Below are 22,189 nucleotides of genomic sequence, written 5' to 3'. Positions count from 1 at the left end.
TCATAACAATTTGGTTTGATTTACTGGTATTTCTGAGTGTTATGACACAAGGAGACGTAAACGCAGATGACGCCTGTCTGTGTTTTGGCTCTGGACGATGCAGTTTTGACCTGCTGCGACGTCTTTTCTGGAGACATGGTGAGCGTTTGTAAAGTGGAGAGACCGAGGAGTGTGATGGAGCTGATGAAGAGCCAAACTCAGCGTCTCTCCCACGTCTGACAGATGCAGCGCTCAGTGAGTCAGACCGGCTCGATCCAGACTGAACCACGTCAGCTGGTCTGGGTCAGGAGGGCAGCTTCAGCTCAGACTGACAGAACGAGACGTGTGAGTGATAACGACCCTACAGATAATCATGTGATCAGGATAGGCATGAAAAATCACTCTTAAATATCGCTTTATTAAGAGTTAAAATCAACATCTAATGGAAAACATTAACGTATTATCTTAACAATATATTAACAATTTGATCGTTTGGAAAATGTGACAATAAATTGTATGTTTAAATATTCTTAATTTATAAGTTTTATATTTAAATACTCCTTTAAAAATCCTAAACTTTCAAGTAAAAAATAAACAAACAAATAAATGGACAAAAATATTAAACAAAAACACTAAGCCTAAAATCAATATGAAAATATATAAAAATATAAAATTATCAATAAATACTACATGAATTATATTTAAATAATCCCAATCATGGTTAAAATATAATTTTACTGTAATAAAGCAAAACAAGGTATAATAAAAATTTAATTGATTAAAAAAAATATTTTATATATATTTTAATTATAATCCGTAATATGCACGAATCAAAAAACTTACATCTACAAAATAAATAAAATAAAAATCTAATATTTTAATTTTATATTAATTAATTACATATGGTTTAAGTTGACGTAGTACTAAAGCTAAAAAAAGGACAATAAAACGAAAACTGAAATTATGAAAATTAAAACAAATTCAAAATGTTAATACATACTGATAACACTGATTATATAAAATTTTAGAACAATCATATTTTAATAGACGGGAAGTAGTAAGGCAAAGTTTTTTAAAGTTTTTTAAGGCAATTCTCAGTTTAAAGTATTAAAGTATTAATTACAAAAAGCAATAATAAAATGGTCCAAAAATAATAACTACTATTAAAAAAACTAAAAATAATAAAGCTAATAAAAAATTATAATATCGCATACTTAAATAACATTATACTAAAAATATGAACGTTTTAATGAAGCCAAAAAAGATTTTTATCATTTCAGATCCCTTATTTTTAAATATTAATGTACCTGTATAATTTTTCAACATTTCCAATTTTTCATACAGTTTAAGTTGAAGTATTGAAATTACTAAAACTAAAAATAATGTTTCAGCATAACAAAGCAAAATGTAAAAAAAAAGTGTGTTATAGTAGTTTAGTTGGCCTATTTTTTCCCACTTTCTTGTGTTTTAAAGCTGACTGCGTCTCTTTTTGTGCAATCGTTGTCCCTGTGAGAAAAGCTGAGCTTTCAAACAGAAGAACTCTCTTCTTTGACTCTTTCAGAGAAACGCATTTCCCTCGAAGACCTCCTGTGAAAGCATATATACATTTCAAACACGAAGCTATAGGCTACACGACACAAGAGAGGGAATATAATGAGAAGCGGCGCTTGTGACTCACGGCCTTCGGCATCAAAGCATCCCTCTTCGGATCCCGCAGGTGAGGAAATCCATTAGGAATTAAACATTCATGTTCTGACTAGCATTAGCAGCATCCTAAAGCGTTCGCGGATTGTACTTCAAAGTTATGTCATTGTTTTGTCTCCGTTTCAAGTTTTCGAACTAGTGCTAGCATCAAAACCAGCTAATATATTGTTTTATTTTGCAATTTTATACCGTTTTAAGCCTTTGTTCAGCCACTGTGACAATTAACTAAGCAGCTAACGTAAGTCTAAGGAAACTAAAGCTAAATAAAAAAAATTACGTTTCCTGTCAGAAGCCATTGTTTTGCGATTAGCGCGATTAGCGCATATGCTACGACACCGTGAGCTTTGGTCTTAATGTTAACAACGTGATTTCAAGGGTTTCAAAAGTCATGGGAAACCTTGCAAATTCAGGGAAGTTAAAATCATGTTTATAGCTTAAAAATGCACAAATCAAGCGGCAACAACCACTAAGAGCACCACTATTTCATTTTCTTTCTTTTTTTTCATAATTTATTTATTTAATAATTTGTGGGAGTAGATTACATACAAAGTCAATGCAAAAACACAAACAGATGTGAATTTGCACCGGGCAATGCAAATGTCATGAATTGGGTGCCATATTTGCCTCAATCGCGTCTTCAACGAGTCTGGTTGTATCAGGAAATGTTTTTATTGTTCTCATTCGCACAAATGACACTAAAAACATCCCAAGAGTAATCCAGAGTGAGTAACACAATGCTAACATTTGCTTCGCTTTTAGTGTAAACACAACAATTAACAACAACATGTAGCATTAGGACCAATCAGACACACAACTATTTTTTATGTTTAACAAATTATGTCTAACGCCCTCTTATCTAACGAAGGGTCTTTGGATCCCAAAATGCAACTTTCACCTAAAAAAACAGTCCCTCCAGAAAAAGGAACCATAGGAACCATAAACACACTATCTGATAACACTAGGTTTATTGCTCCCAGGAATGAGGCAAAACAACTCTTAACTCAAGTCCCTCAGAAACAGACATAACAAACACAAAATCGGACTCTTCTCCAATTAATTCATAGAAAAACCTTTCTTTGAATTAATTCAGATATAACTTGGGCATTGGTTTTCAACAAAAATAAATATTAAACTGTAACTATGCTTCCACTCTTCGAGCTCGCTGACTGGATAAACCGCCAATTTATCTTAGATAATTTTTCTGCATATGCTACAGAACAACAGCAGTTGTGCCAAGAGGTGCCAGCCCGAGTTATTTTCTGTTCAGTGCCAGTTCATTCAATAAAGACAGTTAATCTAGCTTCTGAGTACTAAGTTATTAACCCAACAATAGCGGGGACAATTCATTTTTTTGCAGTGGGCCACGCAAACATATTTGTTTGGTTGTGTGGGCCGCGAGTTGAAATGGTTGGGAACCACTGCTTTAGGGTATTGTGTATGCGTATTGTATACTGTATGTTTTATGCATGTTTATGATGGACCACTATTTAATATAACCTCATCTATATGATGTTTGGTAACGTTCTTAGTTGACACTGAGACGTCAAGTAAATACAGCAGATCTAAATAACTAGTTATGATTATTCATATTTCTCTTTGAGCTGATTCGCTACAAAATACATTATTATTTTACCATTTTTTATTGTATTAAATTACATAAAAAATAACAACGCAATTTATAATAAAATATTCTAATATTTTATATTATCCATAATAATAACAAAATAACATTTATAAAAAATAAATTACTCTAATTTAAAATGATATTTATAAATTACATTATATAATTATTTGAAACTATTTAACTTTATTAAGACTACCACCAATTCTTTATAAATTAAATTATATAAATATATTAAATTGTTTTAATAATTAAAATTAACAATTAAGTTATATTTTATTTAATAACAAATTTTATTAATTATATTATTTATTGATTATATAAATATGTTCCTTAAAATAATAAACAACAATAGTAAAACAATAACATTATTAATAAAACAATTTTACTGTTATAAGTTTTCCTAATAATTTTGATTGTTTTCCAAAATAAATTATATAAAAACATAAATCAATATATAATTATTATACATTTTATCATGTACTACTAGTACTTAATTTAACCCTAATTATTTACAATTATTTTAGTAATAAAAGGATAAAGAGGAAAATAACACGTGGCAGGACTTTTATCGCCCACCAAGCCAAACGCAACTGACCAAATCGGTTTGTTAGCTTAAAAGAAAACCATGTGCAACAAATAACAATCGCTTCTGTTGTCGCTTTGAATGCTTTATCAAACCAAACAGTAGACTACAAGTGTTTTTACCTTTTTTACTTCTCACATGATATATTTAATAGCGCGAGCGAGGCGAGATGACAGGACTGTTTTAGCGCAGGTGCTGGAGAAGAGAAACGTGTAAATATAAACAATGAGCAGCGTGACAAGAAGGCGGTGGGAGTGACGCTCTGGAGAGTCCCTCAGAGCATTAGTGGCTAATACTTGCGCCGCGAGGAGACCGAGAGTATAAATTTAGACTGTCTCCTGTGTGTCAGTGTGAAATCAAGTCACCGGGTGGGTGTTGATATTCACACCCGTCGCTTTCATTTCCATCTAGCCGAGGCGTCGAGAGAGAGGAGGCTACCTCTGTTCATCACTACGAGACGTAACGTGGCCTAGCGGTTTGATTCGCCTCACTTTTATCCATCAACACAGTGAGACTAAAGATTAAAGACAGAATTTCCAGGTGCCAGATCATTCCTGGATAATTAATAAACCATTTGTTCATTCTGTGGTTTGGACCGGGCTGATGGCGGACACTAGCTAGCGATAATGGCTAGCAGCGGTGGAAATCTGTGTTATTTTGATGTAGCAACTTTATATATTGTTCTGTATCGCTTTTACTGTATTTAAATATTCAGTTATTGTTGTTTAAGAAAAAACTAATTGAACCTGTTATACTGTATTGACCATTTGTTTAAAAAAACGAAATTTCAAAACCGTTATAATACGTATACCGTGTTAAAAACATGAGCAATTAATCGCAACAGGAAAATTCTATACGCCATATGCCTAATTGCGACAATTACATATTTAAATATAAATAATAATTTACATATAAAGTATATAAATTGTACATTTTTTATTATAAAAAAATAGGTATTATTATTAATGACAAAAGTCAATAAATTCACATATCATTGATTTTGTTGTTGCAATAATAATTTCATATATTAAAATGGACAAAAATAATAACAACAACTTAAATGACAAATTAAGAAATCAAATATTTAATTCTAAAAATAATAAAATTATTGTATTATTATTATTAATAACAACAACAACTTAATGCTAAAATTATATAAATAAAACTACTTGTAACTACTTGTATTATGTAATAATAATAGCTTTAATTGGTATTATTATTATTAATAATAATGGAAGGTTAATAAATTAGATAATCTAAATACATTTTTATGTCTTAACTACTAATACTAATTAACCTTTAATACTAATTAATTAGTATTAAAGGTTTGGTGATGTTTTGGTAACACATGAAGTTGAACAGATTAAATGCGGTCACGTCTACGTTCTTTTATAAAGAATGAATCAAACGTTGCATTCATATCCTTAAGTGAACTCGAATCAATAACCCACCATTCAGTTCCATCTCAATGGCACTCTGCGTTTTAAACGCGCTATCCGGCATTAGTAAACATCAGAACAAACAAAGCCATCACCGGTTCTGTCCTCATCCACAGACACAAACGCTTCCCGTCTAAAGTCTTCCAGACAAAATCAATAGTGGGAGACAGCAGAAGGCAGGAGCACAGGCTCTCGGCTCTCCTCCTTCCACACCTGAGTCATTAAAATCACCCCATGCTGCAATCAGCTAGCAAAGTCATCGCAGTACATCTGGCGGCCGCAGACGTTATCAGCTATGCAGCCGCCCTCCTCCCCACATCCGCTGTTAATTGCACATTTGGTAGGCCTCCAAAACGGCCGGAGATGTTTGATAAAGTGACCCTTTATGATGAAATATGGCGCAGTGGTTGTGGAACGCCCTCGCCGCACTGCAGACTATCAAAGCACGCTCGCGATTGAGCCTTTGAAGTAATTAATTGGAAAGAGGCAGGGCTGGAAATTAACAACGGCTCGGGGCAAAAATATTATATGAAAAAAGTGGGGCCAAAAATATGCTGCAGGAATGAATTCCTCTGCTGTTTTCTTTGTTGTTTTTTTGTTTTAAGACATTTAAATTAAAAATTAAATTATATTCAATGCCTTACTATACATGAATGTTGACATCAAAGAGCCATTTCATTCCTTTATACAAATGTAATTATTAATACAGCATCAGAAACTAATGTACTAATAGACTGACAAGACAGAGACAGAGAGAGAGAGAGAGAGAGAGAGAGGGACTGATGGGCAGACAGATAGATAGACGGATGGATAAATAGACAGATGGACAGATGGACGGACAGACAGATACACAGATGGATAGACCTACAGATAGGTTGACAGACAGACCGATAGATAGATAGACAGAAGAATGGATGGTCAGATAGATGCATAGATGGACAGACAGACTGATGGATGGATGGATGATAGACTGACAGACAGACCGATAGATAGACTGACAGACAGACAGATAGACTGACAGAGAGACAGATAGATAGATAGAGACAGACAGACAAACAGACGGATGGACGGACAGACAGATGGACAGACAGACGGACGGACGGACAGACAGAGACGGACAGACGAACAGACAGATGGACAAACAGACAGACAGATGGATGGACTGACGGACGGACAGACAGACGAACAGACAGAGACGGACAGACGAACAGACAGACAGACAGACAGACGAACAGACAGACAGACAGAGACGGACAGACTGACAGACGGACGGACAGATGGAAAGACAGACAGACAGACAGACAGACAGACGGACGGACGGACGGACGGACGGACGGACAGACAGAGACTGACGAACAGACAGACAGACGGAACAAACAGACAGAGACGGACAGACGAACAGACAGACAGACGGACAAACAGACAGAGACGGACAGACGAACAGACGGACGGATGGACAGATGGACAGACGGACAGACGGACGGATAGACAGAGACGGACAGACAGACGGACAGACAGACAGAGACGGACAGACGGACAAACAGACGGACGGACAGACAGACAGACAGGCGGACAAACAGATGGACGGACGGACAGACAGACAGACGGAGAGACGGACAGACAGACAGACAGACGGACAAACAGATGGACGGACGGACAGACAGACAGACGGACAAACAGATGGACGGATGGACAGACAGACAGAAAGACAGACGGAGAGACGGACAGACAGACAGACAGACAGACGGAGAGACGGACAGACAGACAGACAGACAGACAGACAAACAGACAGGTGGACAAACAGACAGACGAACAGAGACGGACAGACGAACAGACAGACAGACGGACGGACGGACGGACAGACAGAGACGGACAAAAAGACGGACGGACAGAGAAGGACAGACAGACAGATAGACAGACATACGGACAGACAGACAGATAAAGACGGACGGACGGACAGACGGACGTTTAGACTGACAGACAGGTAGATACTTTGTACTTCTATAAGTTTATAGACCCACACTGTTTTCAGACAGACAGGCTAATCAAACCCTACCTAGCTGTCAGTGTAGTGTGTACTAACAGCACATGTTCGTGTGGCATCTGTCTGAGAATCTCTTTAACGCGTGTCAGCACTCAGCTCAGCTCAGCTCTGTTATAAACACCCTGAAGCTTGAGATGTGGACAGCGGCCGCTGTGAGATGACAGCGATGAGAGAGACGCAGACAGGTGGTGTGACGTACCTGAGCAGCGAACACCCAAACAGATGGTGCTGTTCTCCACGCTGAAGAGATAATCACACACGCCAGGATGTACCGCCTCACACGCACAAGACCAAACCTCTGTAATAACAAGCCAAATTACACTCTCTAGAGAACCAGCTCCTTTATTTCAATCAGATACTAAAGAAACAAAATATTTGCTTCTTATTTGTATGATAATGAGCTTGTTCAGTGATGCATGTTTCTGTAAAAAAAAAAAAAAAGTGATTTTATAAAAATAAACAAAATAAACATTTTCATTCGTTAGGAAATTGTCAGTTGCCTAGTGAAGGACAGCATTACCTACAATCCCGAAGATAGATCCACCAATCAGAGTCACTCAAGTGACTGGCCACTCCCATGATGCACCAGAACTAGACACTTTCTAGACACAAACAAGTTATTTCTACAAATGGACAGGCAATTTACAATCACTTTTTCTTTTCAGACAAACAGACAAGTGCTTTCCAACAGACAATATATATATATATTTAGATAAATGGATAGGTAGAAAAATACTTATTTCAGACAGAGAAACAGACAAAGATAATTCAGACATTTTCTTTTGAGACAAATGGACAGACAGACTGACCAACACACACACACACACATTTTCAGATGGACAGACATACTTTTTTTCAGATATACATTTTTTTAAACAGTGTCTTTTTTTTCAGATGGACAGAAAGCAAATGCTGAGATCCTTTTTTGGACGGAGACAGACAGACAGATTTTTTTTCCAGACAGACAGACTTTATCAAACAGACACTTTTTCAGATGGACAGAGAGACTTATTTGTAGAAAGATGAGAAGACAAACAGACATACTATTTTAGACGGAGACACTTTTTCAGATGGACACAGATACTTATTCAGACAGACTGGACAGAGTGGCAAATGGACAGGTATATACTTGTTTTGGACAGAGAGAAACATACACTTTTTTTCAGACAGACAGACACTTATTTTTCAGACAAATGGAGAAGCAGACATTTTTTCTATGGCTCAATAGACAAGTCAACTTGAATTTGAAACAGATCTGCTGGATTGAACACTTCCTGTAGCTGTAGCTCAAGTCAACATGAAATCAAAATAGACCTTTTTATTTTACACAATGTGCTAAAAATGTTATAATTTGCTCCAAAACATTTTGTGCTTTTTGGTTGACGTCACCAATCCCTTGTATAATGTCCATCCTGGTACAAAACGTCCAAGTTTCGCCAGCTGATCAATTACCAAAAGAACAAAAGTCAACCATTTTTTTTGGTCAAATTAAGTATCCTGACTCCTATGGAACTAATCCGCGTTGCTGACAGCGTTTTTGTCAGTTAGCAAAAAACCTCTGGATGGAAAACATCGGTAATGAACTTGGAACTCTATATTTGGTATGAAATGGGATCTGGGCCGGAAATATGAGCGAGGGCTTTAATCTTCCCGTCCTCTGATGGATGTGAGCTTGCAAAGTGAATAAAGCCACCAACAGACGGAGATGGGAGAAGCGCTTAGTCAGATATTGGGTGTTAGATGTTTCCAGAAGCCTGTTCGTGGCCTCAGCTTTTCTTCCAGAGGTGTAACAACTGAGGAGGAACAACGGCCGAGAACAAAACACCACAGGAGACATTACTGAAGCGCAACAGAGTCTCGTCTTTGACAAGATGGGATTTCTTATTGCTTCGGCCGACTTCTGGAGACACTTCGGCAGGCAAACAATAAACTGACAGTCGGGTTTGAAGGGATTTTTGGGATGGTTTAAGCTCACTGTTGCAGCCCGCTGAGTTCATAAGAATGAGTGGAGATGTTCAGCGCTAATACTTTACTGATGTCCTGTTCTTCAAGGCCTTTAGGTGAACGCTAGTTTACCTGAACATATTTATGACATTAGAATTTTACATTGTTTCATTACTGTAATACAAAAATGCTCATTAAAAAAAATACATATACACACATACGTACTTTTAAAAAATAAAGCAGTAATCAGGTTTTTGAACGCGTTTGTCCTGATGTGACCGGTCGCAGCATCAGTGGGTGAGCGACTGCAGTTCAGGAGTATTTCGGTCAAGGTTTGGCTGTGAATCCAGGGATCTACAGCAGACAGAGTGACTAATACTGCTCTTCTTCATCCTCCTCCTCCTCCTCCTCCTCTGCCTGCAAGAACACATGTATTTATAGAGCAGCAGCACCTGTTTTCATCATGTGGTGTGATTTCAGTGAGTAAAACCACACAATCTGTGAGCGGATATCCATGGAAATTCGCCTTTTCAGGGACGGGACACTGGAAAAGGCTGACAGAAGAAGCAGGAGACCGCAAACAAATAAAAGAGAGACATTTCAATTAACATCAGTAGCAAAAACAACAACAACAACAAAATGAATCAGTGAATTGATTCTGTTTGTCAATTAGCTGGTTCAGTGAATCAATGAGTCGGTTAACAAATGATTCAGTTCATCAACTGTGTGAATCATTTTTGTTTTTTTTATATTTATTTAAATTCATTATCATCTTTATTAATTACTGGAGTTTAAAAACAAGTTTTATAAATAAACTATACATATAATATTCTTTTTTATAATTTTAAATAATATAATTTTTATACATACAGTATGTGAATAGTTCTTTAGTAAATATAAAGTTAAAAATGTTTCTATAATTAAAAAATAAGTAATATAAAAAGTACAGTTTAAAGAAAACACAAATCATATTTTTATACAGTAAATGTAAAGGTTACAATTATTTTTATAAATAAAAATATATAAATAGTATTTTTAAATAATCCTATAATTTAAAAACTAAATATTATGCAAAATAAGTTTAAAAATATTTTGTATAAATACTGTATAAATAAAACATTTATAAATATAAAGTTAACGAATAATATTTATATGAATAAAAACAAATCACATCAACACAACATTACATAGCTTAAAAATATTTAGAAATAAAAATATAAAAAAAATGATAAACAGTTTAGCAGTTTTATTTAGTTTTTTATTATATACATTAATAAATTAAATAAAAAAATATTTTTTTTTACTTTTGACTTTAGTTTACTACTGTCTCTAAGCTTTGTGAATCTTCTTGGTTTGGTTGAAATGATGGTTTTTGAATGCAAAAAAGAAAAAGTAATTAAAATTGAGATGCATATCAAATACTGTCTTAAGGCTGAAAAATATTAATATATTCCAGCTCTATCATATTCCAATAATGTTCTTTCTTTAAAGTCGCACAATGCACAACACAGATAAATGAACGCAGTGTAACAGTGTGTGCTGGAGAGCTCCACGCCAGCGATATGCGGATGAAACAGTGAAGCGCTAATTGCTATGGAGGGCTGATCAAGCTGTAATGAGGATAATCCACTAAATATTTAGCTGCACACGTTAAGCCCATAACAGCCCTCATGTAGAGTCTGTAGGATGTGATTTCTGTAATGCATGCATTGGCTGGGCATTTGCAGCTGAAGATGAGCTCAAGAGTGCCACAGCTAAGCAGCTTTTCACCTCAAAAACAGGAAGCAACTGCTCAGAAGACCCTCGCTAATGTAGAGCAATGCAATAAACTCTCTAGCACGTAAGAACGTGATAAAAACCTCTAGAAAACACCTTTACTACCATGCAGCAATGTACAAAATGTATAAAATATTGATTTATTTTATAATATTTATAAATATTTACTAATGTATTTATATTTATGTATATAAAAAAGATTATTTAAAAAATGAACAATGAAATAAAGCCATTATTATTGCCAAAAATATTTTTAAAAATAATAATAAATCTAAAAATAGAACAATGATTGTACAAAAATATCCAATAAAAAATTAAAAATAAATAAATCACAAAATAATACTAATAATGATAAAGAGAAAATATTAAATAATGAAGAAATTAAACAAATCTAATGTAGACGACTTAGACTCTTCATGTACTTTTCTTTTTAAAACTGACATGTATTGTGAGTTTATAGCCTACTAAAACTACTCCAAAGCGCTTCATATTTCAAGAGTTGGGCCAAACTTTATCTGAGATCCGCTGTAATTGTTACCAAACGAATTGAAACAGACATGCAAGTCGGATTGAAGCTGCGAATATAAAAAGCGAATGAATTATTGCTACAGTGCTGTCGTTATTCTCTAGTCAAAATAAATCGGAAAGGTTCCTGTGATAAATAATGATGACTTTTCTTTGAAAGCAACATTGTGAAATGACAAGCCAAAACAAAAAAGGCCCCGGCGTGGAGATGAAAGTCAGCGAAGAGTCTCATTGGCGCGCCGGAGCCGCTTTGATCAGCAGCCCATGAATTCGAAGAGTTTCGACACAAATCCAGTGAGCGCGACCTGACAGAAGAGCCTCGTCATCACCAGGTTCGAGACACAGAAAAACAACCTTGAGTTCTGCAAAAGTGCCTCTCTAGAGGTTCAGCTTAACCCGTCTGCAACCTCGAAGCAAGGCGTGTGTCGCCTTACATCACAGGACAGAGTCGCTGCATGAAACCACCACAGATTTGGCACAGAATTACAACACGTTTCTGAAAGACTTGAGTCATAATGTCAGACCGAGAGTATTTAAACAGCAACGTGTCATCTCCAGCTAAAGGAACTATTAAAATGAAGCAGAGAAACGTGTTAGTGCGGTTCTGTCCTGCTCTCATTAGCATTCAAGACTCAACCATATTGTATTTATATTTTTCTCTCCAGTTCATATTTTTTTCTGTCTAATTTATTCAATGGATGGATGTTACGCTTGACATATCATGTTAAGTGTGTAAAAGCAATAAATTATGAATGTTAAATGAGAGCAGACCTTACCAACTTTTGAACCAAGAATCACTCACAGATACATTTTTATTTTAATTCAAAATAATGTTTTTTTTTTCCCCCCATGAATACACACTAGTAAACATTATGCCAATATCCTATATATGTATATACACATTTATTTATTAATTTTTACGATTGGTTATATGTTATACAAAAGTGCATGCATTTGAATAAATAATTAAGCTTTTTTTTAAATATTTTTTTAATTGGATTTTAGTGTAAGAATTGGATTCTCCTTTCTCATGAATCTTCACTAAAATGTTAGCAAACTACAATCTTTGCAATCAACCACAATGCTTAATAATATGCTTAAAAACACAGCAAACATTGCAAAATGAGCTACAAAACTACAAAACTAACCATGCAGCAATGTAATAAAAATAAGTCCACACTTAGCAATGCCAAAAGATCCCACCAAAATACTATGTAGCAATGCTAAAACACAGCAATTTGCTAAAAACAATATGTAAAAAAAAAGTTAAATACCAAAAACAGCATGTTAAAAATGCTAAAACTTGCTAAAGAAAACACCAAAATACCTTTATTCAACATGAATAAATGCTAAAAGACCTCCTAAAAACACAATGAAAATACCTTTCCAACTATTTAACGTGCTAATATTCTAAAACGTAACAAATAAACAAAAAAACACCACCAAAATACATTTACAACTATCCTAAAAATTATAGTAAAAAAGCAATAACTATGTTTTTTTCTTTTTGTTTTTGGGTATACTGATTGCTGTTTGTATAACCACAGTTTTATTACAGATATAATGGGTAAACTATGGTTAATAGGTGGTGACCATTGTTTCACGACAGTAACTTATAGTTTTTTGTTTATGTTTTTTGCTTTATTTTACTTTTTTTTAGGGATGTGCTAAAAGTCTGTTCAACCATTAAGCAAAACCATTACAAATCACTGCAACGTGCTAAAAAAAACTTGAAAACCAATATGCTAAAACCAATAATGCACTAAAGATTTTTCCAAACATCTTAACCATAAAGCAGTGCTTTAAAACCATTAAAAATTATTGTGCAACATAAAAATAAAAAAAATACAACCATGCAGCGATGTGCTAAATGCCAATCTGATCACTTCGACCCCTCAGCAAAGTACTAAAAAGTGGCAAATTTATGATCAAAACAAATTGTCAAGTTTCTGAAAAAATATTGAAGCACCAATCAATTATTTGGTTTATTAAACACTATCTCAAAATGCATTATTATCAGAAAATAATTTACATAATGGCCTGTTCCTTTTATGTGACTCCAGAAGACTTAAAGACTACATTTACAGCTTTAATAAGCTGTTTGGGAGCATTGCAAATGTGTTTTAAGCTGCTAATAAAGAGTCAAATCAGCTCAGAAGACGAAGAATAAGTCTGCAGATCATGTCACATGACTCAAAAGTGGCGGTCCACCAGCAGCCGGCTGAAAGGAGGCCATTGATTGGCGTGTGTTTACCGCCGTATCATTACCGCTAGGTCCAGGCAAAGGATCTGTCATTGGCAGAATTAACTGGAGTGTTTTCCGATTGTGGAGTTTGACTGATCGGCCCACGCAGTCTTAACACAAGGACTTGCTTTCAAGAGCACTACTTCTTTGAACTCTCTCAATCAATTCCAGGAATAAATCGGCAAGGAATGGCACAATGGTAAGATGTCAGTGCCTGCGCTCATCAGAAGAATATAAAAGCCCGTTCAGCAGAGCGAAATACCGAGAATAGCCAACTTAAGGACAGATTAAACAGAAGAAAGTGTATGTTTGTTCTCAGCAGTGACACTACTGTATGATCACGCTGGCTTACCTCAACACTGGTTTCACGTAATTTTTCGTATGTGAGGCGTGAAAAGTTGGCGAAGATATTGCAGTGTTTTTTTTATTATTTTTTTTTAGGTTGTGTTGTCAAAACCATCATAATGTGCAAATGAACCAGATAAATACCAGCATAAACCAGCAAAAGGTTTTAAACCAATTAAAATTGGTTTCAACTGATTTTATGCCAGTTGGGAAATGTTTAGCAATAAAAAAAGTGTCCAAAATATTTTCATTTGGTTGCATATTAAAACGTTTGTCTAAAAATATTTTACAATTAGTTTGGAAATGTGTTTGGAATTCCTACAATGCTGTATTGGAGCATAACACTGCATTTTGGTTGCAGTTAGGTCGTCAAAATGCTATCAATGCATCAATGAGCTAGCATAGGCTAGCAAACCACCTCAGACTGGTTTTAAATGTTCCCAGCAGGGAAACGAAAATGATTGCACAAACAAAAATGTGTTCTATTAAAAAAGTCATACTTTCTCGGATTTTTACAACATTCACACAACTTTATATTTTAGTAGCATAATACTAAAATACTTGTTTTAAAATCTCACATAAATTTTTTAATTTGGAGTGGATTCTAACATTTCAACAACGGTTTGTAAAGCTCATCCAACCACATTCACCTCCTTGCATCTCCTAATCATACAGCTAACATCTCTAAAAACAACGTGGAGGAGACATAGCAAAGAAGCGCAATAAATTAAATGGAAAGAGTAAGTAGATGAGGAGCATCAAAAAACATTTCAGAAGATTCACCCAAGTGTCTTAACAGTTTTAAGAGCAACTTCTGTTCAGGAGTTAGCGGTCTATTATTAGACCGTAGCATTGCATTGTGGGTAAAGGCAGCTATGTCACATGTGACGGGTTAATTGACTGTGAGAAGAAGTTAATAAGGTTTTTTTTTTTGCAAGCGTTCAGGTGGAGGCGTCTCGAGGTGTGATTATGGATGGAGAGACAGAGCGAGAGTCGTGCCAATAATAACCTGAAGATAATCCAGGGTCAGAAAGCCAATACTCGCCCGGGCGTAGCGCACACGAGTCACCCAAAAGCGCGGAGCTAAGACACGCACTAATTTATTATATGTCAAAGAGCCAAAGCTTAAAGAGGAAGAATATTAGAAACAGACGAAAAATAACGGGGAGGTCAACGGAGGAGGCTCGAAAGTGAGCGCAAGCCAAAATATGAAACGAAATGCTAATATAAAAGTTTGCTCAGGCACTGTCAAACTCTGAACATGTATAGTTAAGGACGGATTAGCATACTAACATACTACTCTTATGATTTCTGCCATATACAGATAGGGCAGAAATGTCTTTGCTACATCAAAATACTATAACTGCTCATTTGCATTATAAGTTAGCAGGTTATTGGTTGTATGTTTCTGTATGCTTACAGATAAAGTTTCTAAAAGACTTGTTCTCGTTATCGTACATTATAGTGGTTTTACACCCCAAAATGTAATTCAGAAACTTGCTACTTTAGCCATTAGCCTATGTGTCTGTATGCTAATTGACAGCAATTTGAAAGAAAACAGGTAAACGAGCAACCCAGACACTTTTTAACCTTTTGATTGATTTTTAAACTAGCAAACTGGCAATTTTAGCTCTTAGCATATGTTTGTGCATGCTAAAAATAGTTTTTCTAAAGGAAACTGACTTGGAAACTAATGAACTAGCCACTTTAACAGTTACCCTGTGTTTCTATGTGCTAACAAAAGTATGTGTAAAAGAAATTTACATGTAAACTAGCTATTTTAACAATTAGCCTCTAATTATGTATACTTACCATCAGTAATTCTAAAGAATACATCTAAACAAGCAAACAATCCACTTTTTAACCGTTAGCTTGTTTCTGTATACTAAGCGGCAGTATTTATACTGACTTATAAACTATCAATCTAGCCATTTGAACAATTACCCTGTGTTTCTGTATGCTAACAGCAATATTTCTGAAGGGAACTGACTTATAAACTGGCAAACTAGCCATTTTAACGATTACCATGTTTCTGTACGCTACCGGCAATATTTCTGAAGGAAACTGACGTGTAAATTGGCAAACTAGCCATTTTAACGATTACCATATTTCTGTACGCTAAAGGCAATATTTCTGAAGGAAACTGACGTGTAAATTGGCAAACTAGCCATTTTAACGATTACCATATTTCTGTACGCTAAAGGCAATATTTCTGAAGGAAACTGACGTGTAAACTGGCAAACTAGCCATTTTAACGATTACCGTGTTTCTGTACGCTAAAGGCAATATTTCTGAAGGAAACTGACGTGTAAACTGGCAAACTAGCCATTTTAACGATTACCGTGTTTCTGTACGCTAAAGGCAATATTTCTGAAGGAAACTGACGTGTAAACTTGCAAACTAGCCATTTTAACGATTACCGTGTTTCTGTACGCTAAAGGCAATATTTCTGAAGGAAACTGACGTGTAAACTGGCAAACTAGCCATTTTAACGATTACCATGTTTCTGTACGCTAACGGCAATATTTCTGAAGGAAACTGACGTGTAAGCTGGCAAACTAGCCATTTTAACGATTACCATGTTTCTGTACGCTAAAGGCAATATTTCTGAAGGAAACTGACGTGTAAACTGGCAAACTAGCCATTTGAACTATTGCCGTGTTTCTGTATGCTAACGGCAAAAAATTCTCTCAAACTAGCAAACTAACCATTTTAGCCATTAGCTAATATTTCTGTATGGTAACCAAAAGCATTTCTAAAGGAAACTGACCTCCAAACTAACGGCTTTAACAATTAGCTTGTGTTTCTGTATGCGAACCGACAGTATTTCTGAATGAAACACACTTGTAAACGAACCATTATACTGTTTTTATGTTTGCTAATTGATAGTATTTCTAAAGGAAACACTGCTGTATTTGAACAAATTAGCCATTTTCATAATAGCTATCTCATGCTACGTCAACAAGCATTGATTATTCTGCTACAGACACTGCAGCAGCTCCCTCTAAAAGGTAAGTGAGTTGACTCCACTGAGAAAACGTTTAATTCACCCTCTTGAGTCTGACAAGCGATCTAATCTCCGCAATGATGGCCGAACGACTTATGCGACATGTCCACAATAGCGAGACATTCAGCGCAGGGATTAGAGGGCGTTCTGTCATCATATGGTCAATGAAGGGCCTCCAATGCACCGCTGCTGATAGCCTTTCGACCCTCCCGATAGATTAGCACCTACACAGTTATTATTCCATTATGCTGTCAATGAAATAGGTGCAGACTGTCGCGGCCTAATCACAGCACGCTGGGTGACGTGTGCACTTTCATTTCCGCAGTGATCACAGATGTCAGCCGAAGCTGCTGGATGTTAAATGACTGGAGCTGTTCACAAAGAGCATGAGGTCACGGTGGGAACATGAATGTTAAATGAACTCTTACTAAATTCGATTTAATCTCAACTCTTCAGGTAGCTATTTAACCACATTGGACTGTTTTAACAAAAAAAAGTTTCATATATTTGGATTTTTTTTATAATTTCACATCATTTTTTAATAATCATAAATTACTAAAACATTTTAAATGTTTTTATTTTAAACAATTTATCTGAAGTCATATTTATATTTCTAATTATTATTTCTATTTCATTTTTTTACAGTCTTAAAAATCTGACTCCAGTTAACAATTATTTAAATAGCTTTATATATATATATATATATATATATATATATATATATATATATATATATATATATATATATATATATATATATATATATATATTCTTTTTTATTATTATTATTATTAAAACAATTCTTTGCATAATTTTACTTCAGTAATAAGGAATTATAAATGTGTGATTTATTGGCATATTTTACATAATTTCACTACATCTAAATATGATTTTTTTTTAGTTATTTGTTTTAAATATGACTTATGTTTTCACATGCTTTGCATAACTACATTTCGAATAATTTTTTTTCAATTATTATTTTTTATAATATTTGTTATTCATAAAAATAGTAATTTATGAAAATGTTAATATTCCATTCATTTGAATATTTAAATATTTATGTAATATTTATTTAAATATATTAAATATTTTACATTTGAAGTTGAATGTATAATATTTTATTTGACCAGTTGGGTTTCACATATTTATTTTTTTGCAGAATTTGAAAATCTTAACTACAAGGGTTTAATCCAATAGTAAAATATGAATATGCTATTGTGGTACACAAAACGTTTGGCCATATAACTTTGGTTTAAAGTACTACATGAAGTCTACATCAGTGCTTTAAGTGGGCCTGTACGCACCTGTACTCAGTACTGGCACTTCCAAATATAGCTCTTGAGCGTATGGCCACCTCTCCGTGCGCCCAGAACATGCTTTTAGCGTACTGGTACGTTCATTTGGACATCTGTTTTAATAGAGGTTTTAATCCTTTGCCTGTGCTGCCGCTTTTCACAACGCCCTTCACAATGCACGCTTCCTAATTCTTCCTAGTTCGGAGTATGGAGCGTGAATCATTTGAACCAGTTCGGGAGTTCGGAGCGGGTTCGCGAATCATTTGAGTCAGTTCGGGAGTTCGTAGCGGGTTTGTGAATCATTTGAGTCAGTTTGGGGATCGCGAATCATTTGAGTCAGTTTGGGAGTTCGCAGCAGGATCGCGAATCATTTGAGTCAGTTCGGGAGTTCGGAGCGGGTTCGCGAATTATTGAGTCAATTTGGGGATCGCAAATCATTTGAATCAGTTCGGGAGTTCGGAGCGGCTTCGCGAATCATTTGAATCAATTCGACAGTTCGTAGCGGGTTCGCGAATCATTTGAATCAATTCGAGAGTGCGGAGCGGCTTCGCGGATCATTTGAATCAATTCGAGAGTTCGTAGCGGGTTCGCGAATCATTTGAGTCAGGGGATCGCGAATCATTTGAATCCCCAGATAGCAAACAGTCATTGAAACTATGCTGAATCAACATCCCGTTGTCAACATTAAGTCATTGAATCAACATCGAACTCTGATGTTGATCCAACATCATTTTGCACCCTGATTTAATATTGAAACAATGTTGAAATTCTGTCCATAGATCAACGGAATTTCAATGGTATTTCAATTATCAGGAATATTGAAACAATGTTGAAATTTCAACTGAACTAAGGATCAACGTGATTTCAATGGAATTTCAATCATTTTAAAATGTTAATTTTAAATGTAATGCCATAAATTAAATAGCCTGCTTTATCTACAGCCAGGATGTTAAAAATTAATGGAACATTTAAAATCTTGTATAAAACACAGAACACACCACACTATTTAAAATCAAATTCCTGTTTATTAGCCTCTCTACTCTTTATTTACACTTCATTGTCATCTGATGCCTGCATAAGTTGTCGTCCAGTCCCTCCTGCCCGGTCTGGCGCATAGCGCAGCCACTTTTGGGTGAAAATTGGGTGATGGTAGCTGTCCCCATATGCTGAGTAAGAGCATCTAAAACAGAAGATAAAATCACAATGCAAAACAAATATAGCATTTAAGTTAAACAGAACATATATTTGAACAAATTCAGTAGCCTAGGCCTTTTCAATGATCGGATAAGGCAATAAGTCCTCGTGTTGTAGGCTAGATCATATTTCCCCTATATTCAAAGCACTTTTCAGAACTGCCTGTTCATGGATGTATTCGAATTAAAGGGAGGCAAAAAGGATTAGCTTGCAGTGACCTCTTTCATAAGGGAAATGTATGAGGCCAATTGACTCAAAAATGTTTATGTTTATTATTTAATTGGTTCAGAAGTAGTTGTTAACTCCACAAATTTAATATAAATAACTGGATACTAATTAAATAGTTAATGTAGATTAGAGTTACCATAGACAAAAGATGTTTTGACAAAATAATCATAGACAAAAACCGTTGCATTCAGTTTTTGATGAGGTTTTGGGCTGGAAAACCAATTGCAAGTGGTGCAAGTTGTTTGCAGAAATAAAATAAAATGAAATCAAAAATGTTGTTTTGCTTACTTGGTGTGCAATAGTGATCTGTAAAAGAACAGAAAAGACAAAAATTTCTGTTAAAAACAGCAATTAAAATTCACAATCATACAGTGTGACTGTACTTTATACATATGTACTCAGGTAACCAATCTGTTATTAAAAATATAAAAACAAAGAATATAAACAACATAATATACAAATTAAATATACAGTGGTTTATTCTTTTTCAGCTACAGTTGATGTAATAGTAGCATTCAAGAAATAAATGTAAAATATAAAAACGAAATACACTTTAATGTAGGCCTATAAAATATACAATTCTCATTAAAGCTAATGAATTACGCCCCATTAACTGGACTCCCCCGCCCTCTCAGATCACCATAAATGTGTAAGAGATTTTAATGCTAAAATATGCTATTTTTTATGCTGCACTTTCTTCCTATAGTGAATATCAAGCTACAATATATCTGTTTGTCAGCTCAAATGTTTCAGTGGTAGAACTTTTGCCTAGCGTGTCAGAGGTCCGGGTTTGGGTATTAGAAATGAAGTACAATAGTTGTGCAAGTACAATGCTGTATCACTTGCGACGCAAACATCCAAATGCAAATGAAAGCCGATGAGTACAACTGATGAGTAGTTTACACTTTATAGATTAGGGGTTGCAGAAAGCTTTGTAAATTATTTATAATGTTTATTGAGATAATAGTACAATGTTGACATTTCAATGATTTATAAGTGATTAATAATATATTAACTAGTAACTATTAACCATTAAGGATTTTGTTTGATTCAGTTGTTTACTGAAGGCCCTGACTGAAACCCCAGGGTACTCAGGGTACTCACTGTCTGACAGCAGGTTCACTCAGACTCTGCTCATCATCACTGAAGAGTCCAGGAACAAAACAAGCCATCTGACACAGAGACAACAATATTTACTCTGCAGTTCCAGGTTCATTAGAAGGAAACAAGATAAAGCAGAGGTAAAATGCAGATAAAAGACAGAATAATATATATAACAACAATAATAACATATGTAATATACAAATTCTACTACTAATAATATAATCTTAAAATAACAGAATCTATAATCTTTTAATTTTAGGTTAAGTGTGACTTACGTTTTGATGTCAGGGACTTCTTAAAATTGGTGAAATATATTCTGAAAAAGGCATATTAATGTATTTCATGAGCTTCTTTCATGAGTTCACCTGTATTTCTAAGTCAGTATCTCCCTTCAGCCACATTTCTGAAGGGAGATACTGACTTAGAAATACAGATTTACTGAAGAAGCTCATGAAATACATTAATATGCCTTTTTCCGAATATATTTCACCAATTTTCTTTTCAAAAATCTTGGAGTTTCACTTTGTTCTGTACAGTTTCTGTATTGCTGAAATCACAGAACAATTTGTATTAATATCTGTTTATCATGAAATATCAAAACTCATGTGAACTTGTTTTCAGCCGATTAAGTGTAAGTGACGTCATCGATTCAGTAAATCAGCCTTTTCCAAAAAAAACACTGACAAATCACCAGCAAAACATTCACAGAGCCATCAAAATATCTCATACACACACGAAGATTTGTTGAAAAGCCCAGAGTTTCATCAACAAGAGCTCAAAATTAGCCTAACGTTACCTGAAAACTGCTAAGACTTTTTCGAAGACACTAAACCATTTCTATAAAATAAATTTAATTGAAACATGTCAATAACAAGTAAGAAACGTGTCAGAAACATTTGTATATCATATTTGTGTGATTTTAGCGACTAAACTTACCTAAAACAGCGTAAACCGCAGCGAGAGACGGAGATTACTGCTTGCCAGTAACGGTTTTTGTGTTGACGCCCCGTTTCCATGGCAACTCTGCTCCCCGCTCGCGCAGAACTCACCGCACACACAGCATTCACACAAACAAACATCTCGAGTTAAAACATTACATTTATAATGTACAGTCTCATTCAATAATCACTCACTATAGAGACGGATTCTTTCT

At 35.0% G+C, this 22,189-nt stretch overlaps 1 long non-coding RNA gene across 2 annotated transcripts; it reads right to left on the bottom strand.

Moving 5' to 3' along the window:
• Positions 1–19,397: 19,397 nt before the first annotated feature.
• LOC113083919 (uncharacterized) lies at positions 19,398–21,442 on the bottom strand. 2 transcript variants are annotated; one of them, XR_003283496.1, is made up of 4 exons: positions 21,312–21,442; positions 21,037–21,104; positions 20,221–20,238; positions 19,398–19,690 (listed from the first exon to the last, which is right to left on the bottom strand). It is a non-coding gene; the product is annotated as an uncharacterized LOC113083919 (long non-coding RNA). The 2 variants fall into 2 exon arrangements; XR_003283495.1 differs by having other exon boundaries at positions 19,398–20,238.
• Between the last annotated feature and the right edge of the window lie 747 nt (positions 21,443–22,189).

Source organism: Carassius auratus, unplaced genomic scaffold, assembly GCF_003368295.1.
Source record: "Carassius auratus strain Wakin unplaced genomic scaffold, ASM336829v1 scaf_tig00039436, whole genome shotgun sequence".
Lineage (NCBI taxonomy): Eukaryota > Metazoa > Chordata > Actinopteri > Cypriniformes > Cyprinidae > Carassius > Carassius auratus.
Note: the sequence above shows the minus strand (reverse complement) of the source record. Positions and strands in the feature narration are given on the sequence as shown.